The sequence below is a fragment of the Salvelinus fontinalis genome, chromosome 6 (genome assembly GCF_029448725.1).
Source record: "Salvelinus fontinalis isolate EN_2023a chromosome 6, ASM2944872v1, whole genome shotgun sequence".
In the NCBI taxonomy this organism is placed as follows: Eukaryota; Metazoa; Chordata; class Actinopteri; order Salmoniformes; family Salmonidae; genus Salvelinus; species Salvelinus fontinalis.
In genome coordinates this window covers 27,855,168-27,862,575 of record NC_074670.1, presented here as the reverse complement: position 1 = coordinate 27,862,575, position 7,408 = coordinate 27,855,168, and positions in this window count along the sequence as shown.

Sequence of the window (7,408 nt, the reverse complement as noted above, 5' to 3'; positions counted from 1 at the left end):
AGAAAGACAATAGCTGTGGAAATGCAGTTTCCGCCTCCCCGCCCTCCCCTGCTGGGGTGTTGGTTTGGGCCGTGCACTGGGAGGGAGGGTCAGGGTTTTATGGTAATCTCATTCTGTGGGTGACAGAATTACTCTGGGCTGGGTGGTCGCTGGGAAGAGAAGAGAGCGCCTTTCACTAAACAAATGAGAGGTTTTACTGACTAAATGAGAGGCCGTTTCCTGTGGCAGCACAGCTCTCACTAAACTAAAGCACACTTGAATGAATCGATTGAGTTCCCACCTTCTCTGGCTAACAATCCCTTCCCAAATATAGTTGGCAGACTGCAATCTCCGTGTGATTATGTAATTGGTCTTAAGCTTAGTGTTCGTCTCAGGAATAATAATGGTGATTATGTAACAGACAAATAACATGGCTGCCTAGAGGATGATGAAGGAGAGAAGCCTGGATGCAGCCTGAAGCCCAGAACCAAGGATAATAGCAAACTCAAGAATAGGTTTTAGATTACATGATGGAAATGACGGAAAATAAACAATGTTAAGTGATATTCAACTTACTGAGCTTTTCTATCGCTCTCTTTCCTTTTGAGTAGTTGTCTGTATCGGCAAGATGTTTATAAACCATAAAGTTAATGACTGTTTATTTTCTTTTAAGCAAAAAGGCTGAATTTAGAAATAGAAATCCAATCCAGAATGAAGAGATAACCACTGTTCCCAGACAATTGACAGCTATCCTTAACTGGGCCATGCTAAATCTTTTTAACAACCACAGATTTTACAGCACAACATATCTACCAGAATAGAAAAGCAACAGAGAATAGGATGGTATCAGTGTGAGTCACAGCTCTAGATTCTCCTGTAAATGTCCTGAAGCCAGTGTGTGTTCCTGTTCCACACACAGAGCCCCCTCATCCTCCCCTGGGTCTGTGTTGTTCCTACCGCAACACAGCTCATTACTGGGGCTCACTGTCTGCACACCACTGTGTACTACTCACAATGTATCCCACCTACCTACAATTACCAAATAGTGTGTGTATTAAACTAATCTGCAATATTAATGTCTACTTTTGTCGTGACATTTTCGTGTATACGATAACTACCCTGAAGTTATTCTTTTTTTTTTTTTTTTTTAACTGTAAACAATTGAATGAAAAGAGGATTTGGTGGCTTCATTACAATAGTTATTTAGTATTGAGCCCATAAAGATTCCAGCAGGCCAAACAGAAGGGAGAGGATTAGTGCTGGACCAATCAATCATATAGGCGGCCATTTTGGCAGACCCCTCATTGGTCGGTTCTACATAAGGGGCCAACAGTCTGGTTTCCATTTCCCCATATTGTGTGAAGATCCTGCAAAGTCACAAAATTTGGCACAGATTTTCCAAAAAAGCAGCCAAAACTGAGACATGTCTAGGGATCCACAATTAAAACATACACACATGCAAGCAGTGGCACACACACAGCCAGACAAAGTCATCTAAAAAGAGGTGATACAGAATACATTTTTGTTCCTCTGATTCAAACTATTACTTATATTGCGACACAGACATAAAGGCTAGTGTACGCAGGAACAATAGATATGTACAGCCATGAAATAAACCCTCTATGAGTCTCCTGCATGCTCATAGAAAACAGAACAGAACATGTGATAAATACTTCTAAGCTGATTAATTAATTGTATTCAAAATGGCTGCCAGAGCCAAGACAGTATAAGGATTTTGAAGCACTGTCAAGTGCAAGGCTGAGGCTCCAAGTGAGAGGAAGGACTTTGAGTGGGATTAGAGGGACATTGGGCTGTTCCAGAACCATCAGAAGGACAGAATGGTGCAGTAGTCTCCAGCAGAGGGGCATCATTAACTCACACAGACAGAAGTGCTGCTGGGCTGAGGCTGACAGCTGAGAGGGAGCAGAAGAGTTGCAGTGGATTAACTGGGGCCAAAGTTCAATACTACTGTCGATCATTGAGAAAGAAAAAAAATTCTACATCCATAAGAAATCTATACTATCTATATTAGATCAAATGTGGAAAAGGTAATGACATAATAGCTTCCTTTGGTTTCTTTGGATTCAATGAAACATGGTGAACAATGAATTCTGGGATTTTGTTTTACAAGGGGCGGAGTGTTGAACATGAGTAGGAGCAAAAAGGTGGTGTCATACGATTGAGTCACTATAAACTGAAAACAACCACACACAGTGCAGAAATCACATGTCACACTTTATCTTAAAGACATGGTAATGGTGTTGTTGTGTGAATGATTTATGACAGACACACACACACAACACACATGCTGCAAGCAAAGCGACAGGCATGCAGCAGACACATTCTCTTTTACACACACTCAATGCTGATAAAGCGGATTCAGCAGTAGTGGGCTTTTACCTCACATACTCAATCAAACACACACACACACACACACACACACACACGACACCATTCCTTTGCATGCCTTCACACAGAGATAAGCCTCTCAAGTGAGAAAGACTGAGCTGATCAAACACCTCACAAACTCTCAAAACACACACACACACCCTGCCTGTCGCTTCGCCCAGACCTCCTCTCAGATTACTGCTTTCTGATGCAATTATCTCCCATACAGAGGGGATTATGTGTTCACTTTTGTTTCCCAGTGATCTGTGTCTGCCATCATTCTAATGTGTCCTCTCTGTGCACCCTATTCTCAGGAGAATCCTAACAAAGACTAGCTGACCTTGTCTCTATTTAGCTGCTTCCACTCTCTGACACTAACCCACAAGCGTTCCCCGACAGGGAATGGATTGGAACATGGGGAAATTATTCCCATCGGATGTAAAGGAATACAAATTGGAGATTATGGTTCACTGCTGTGGAAAGTGGTGTGAGTGAGGAAGGGGCATTATTAGCTTTGCACAGTGTGGACTGTTTTTTCAGTCTTTGTATTATGGATAAATCATTAAATGTTCTAGATGTAATAGCACAATAACTGCCCAGTTCAGCATTTGCTGAAGTAAGACTGGCAAAAAGATTACTACTTGTACAAGAAATGTTATTGTCTTTTGAAAATAATTCCACAACACTTTGAAAGTCACCTATCTTCAAGTCTTTTTCTAAAATAATATTGATAGAATATTTTATTTGTGCCAGACTGGGTTCAAATGCCTTCCATTACATTTTTCTATCTTTTTGTAAATGTATATACAGTACCAGTCCAAAGTTTGGACACAGCTACTCATTCCAGGGTTTTTCTGTTTTTGTACTTTTTTCTACATTGAACAGTAATAGTGACGACATCAACACTATGAAATAACACATATGGAATCATGTAGTAACCAAAAAAGTGTTAAACAAATCAAAATATATTTTATATTTTAGTTTCTTCAAAGTAGCCACCCATTGCCTTGATGACAGCTTTGCGCACTCTTGGCATTCTCTCAATCAGCTTCACCTGGAATGCTGAGCACTCGTTGGCTGCGTTTCCTTCACTCTGCAGTCCACAACTCATCCCAAAACATCTCAATTTGGTTGAGGTCGGGTGATTGTGAAGGCCAGGTCATCTGATGCAGCACTCCATATCTCCTTCTTGGTCAAATAGCCCTTACACAGCATGGAGGTGTGTTGGGTCATTGTCCTGTTGAAAAGCAAATGATAGTCCCACTAAGCGCAAACCAGATGGGATGGCGTATCGCTGCAGAATGCTGTGGTAGCCAAGCTGGTTAAGTGTGCCTTGAATTTTAAATAAATCACTGACAGTGTCACCAGTAAAGCACTCCCACACCATCACACTTCCTCCGCCATGCTTCACGGTGGGAACCACACATGCAGAGATCATCCATTCACCTACTCCGTGTTTCACAAAGACAACAGTTAGAACCAAAAATCTCAAATTTGGACTCATCAGACCAAAGGATAGATTTCCACCGGTCTAATGTCCATTGCTCGTGTTTCTTGGCCCCAGCAAATCTCTTCCTCTTATTGGTGTACTTTAGTAGTGGTTTCAATGCAGCAATTCAACCATGAAGGCCTGATTCACGCAGTCTCCTCTGAAAAGTTGATGTTGAGATGTGTCTGTTACTTGAACTCTGTGAAGCATTTATTTGGGCTTCAATTTCTGAGGCTGGTTACTCAACTGAACTTATCCTCTGCAGCAGAGGTAACTCTGGGTCTTCCTTTTCTGTGGCGGTACTCATGAGAGCCAGCTTCATCACAGTACTTGATGGTTTTTGCGACTGCACTTGAAGTAACTTTCAAAGTTCTTGACATTTTCTAAATTGGTTGACCTTCATGTCTTAAAGTAATGATGAACTGTCATTCCTCTTTGCTTATTTGAGCTGTTCTTGCCATAATATGGACTTGGTCTTTTACCAAATAGGGCTATCTTCTGTATACCATAACACAACACAACTGATTGGCTCAAATGCATTAAGAAGGAAATATATTCTACAAATTAACTTTTAACAAGGCATACCTGTTAATTGAAATACATTCCAGGTGACTACCTCATGAAGCTGGTTGAGAGAATGCCAAGAGTGTGCAAAGCTATCATCAAGGCAAAGGGTGGCTACTTTGAAGAAACTAAAATATAAAATATATTTTCATTTGTTCAACACTTTTTTGCTTACTACATGACTCCATGTGTTATTTCATTGTTTTATTTCATCGAATCTCAAATCTCAAACACTTTTCATGGTTACTATATGATTCCATATGTGTTATTTCATAGTTTTGATGTCTTCACTATTATTCTACAATGTAGAAAATAGAAGAAATTAAGAAAATGGAATGAGTAGGTATGTCAAAACTTTTGACTGGTACTGTATACTATATATAAATGAAAATAAAATGTAATTTATTAATTCAGTCGTTCAGATAGCATTACGATTTCCCCATCGCCCTAACAATGCTGTGTGTGTGTGTGTGTGTGTGTGTGTGAGAGAGAGAGTGAGAGTGAACAGAATGAACAGGGAGGAGGAATCAGTATACAAAACCATGGTAGAGCTGTCACAAGCCAAGCCAAAATTGGATTAGTGTCACCCTTGATAAGGAGAAGGGCAAAAAAAGGAAGAGGGAAAAATTGGAAGAAGGAAACGGCTACTTTTTTTCTCCCCCTTGCAATAATTTAATTTCAAATTCAGGGCACTGAACGCATAAACACACTGTTATAGAGCCGGGGAAAGTTAATGGAATATTTATATGCAGACTCCAGAATATTTCTTTCTTTTTCTCAGCAGTCAGTTTTTTCCTTCGTTTTACAACTGCCTTTGTTAGGCTTTGACACCAATTCTGCACCTCCAAGAGGACTGTGGTTCCATTGGCGGCTGTTGAACAGGCCTTGTAGAGGGCAAGGGAATGGGAGCTGTGATTTGTCAGGGACTATTAGCTTCTCACCACACCGACTCACATAGAAATCAATGCAAAGGAATAACGAACCGCCCCACACCATGCTTTCTAAACTGCCCTGGAAGATTCAATAAACTAATGCAGAGAGGGAGGGAAGATAAGAGTATTAGGTATTAGTGCGACCCATAACAATATAGCTAGCTACAGTACAGCATCTCTGCAGGGATGGGGGAGGAGAGAGAGAGAGGTGAATGTATGACAGATGAGTGAGTGAAAAAAAGAGTGTAGAAAGTGGGGACAATGAGAGAGAAGAGCAAAAGAGGGAAAGACAGACAGATGTAAGAAAGAAGAGAGCGAAAACTCAGAACTTAAAGGAGGGTGGAGAGAAGGGGAGAGAGTGATAGAGTGAGAGGAAGGGAGAATGGGAGGCCCTAGGAGGATAAAGCCACACAAGTCGCCCCATCGACATTGTTGTTAACATTCAGTTAGAGTAGCTGCTACCTCTGCCGCTGTGTATACAGTAAAACCAATAAGAGGCTGGTATCATGGGATTGAGGGAGAGAAATATGGCATATTGTTGTGCTGGGAAAGCGATGAGGGAGATTGAGAGATGGGAGCCAGATAGACTCCTATTAAGTATTCAACTACAGGGCACAAAAGTTACAGCACATACAGCACCGTAGCTGAGATTTCCATTTGCCCGATCCTGTGAATCATCCATAAAGCTTTTGCGCAGTCACGGCCCAGTTATACTACAGGATTTGCAATTTTATCAGGGGCCAGAGGCAGTGGCAGTATGGAACAGAATGTTAGGCTATACTGTTACTGTCATGATGTGGCATCTGATAAGTTCAGGTTTAACACAGTGGAAATGTTTCAATAAGACCCCCACCTATAGCATTTGTGTTTCCATCTGCATGAAATTACAATAATGGCATCGAATGTTGATATATGGTCACTATTTCAATGGAGCAGACCATTTATGCAGCCAACTCAGGTGTGCTGAATCAGGTATGCACTATGCATGGTCTCTTCCACCTGACACCCTTGTGATCAAATCATCCACCAGTTAAGCTGGTTGAGGCTGATAACTCCTAAGATAACAAGCAAGGAATGGGGTGGGAGGGCTGTGGAAAGTAGCACTGAGTGCAGATGACAGGATCAGCGTGTGGTGTTGCACACTACCATTTCAGATATCATTTGAATGGACTGGGCTGCTTTCAGAAACTACAGTCCCTTTACACAGGTACTACATGATGTAATATAGCTGAAATCAAAGCAAAATCACATGAGTCATTTCCCCTTTAAAATAATTGCCTTAGACATCTGTGTGGAGAGATACTTCTTGGCACCAACAGCACATTGTTATCTTCCTCCATTTCCCAGCTTAGAAGAAACAACAGACATCCTGGGTCGCTCCTGCACAGTTGTAGAGAGGCCATTAAATAAGACAGTAACACCTGGAATAAAGGGAGAGGCGGGGAGAGAGAGAGAAAGGGAGGAAATCCAGCTCTGGCAGGAAATGTGGTAGAGGATGCTTAATATCACACAAAATAAAATAACTACCTCTGGTTCACCACACACCTGTCATATTGTTGTAGAGAGTGGGGGAGGAGGGGCCATTTGTGGTTGGAATAGGTGAAGTAATCTTGTTGAAGAAGTTTCACCATGTACAGGAGGACCTGGCTGGCTAACGGCTAATTTCAGTCATTGATTCAGTAAACAATGTTATCCTACATTTGGTTACAGTGCATGAATAATACATAAGATCCCTAATTAAAACGCGTTTGTCTTTGTGTTTCCTCTTTGTAACAACAGGTAAGCCTTGAAGAGCTGTAGCTTATGATGAGAATGGTTGGCAGAGCAGACAGAACTTCTGTGGTCAAACAAGTTGTTCTAAGATTATCATAGACAGTCACAGGAGCATTGAGGGGTTGAAGTAATTAGGTGCAGCTACTACGAAAAAGTGTGCAAGCAATGCCGACTGGAGCTTCACTTACAGCGGTGGTAGTTAGTGATGGGTCTTTCGCGAACGAACGGCTCTTTTTGAACAGATCTTTTTGGTGAACATCGGGAGCCGACTCGAATCGCTTCG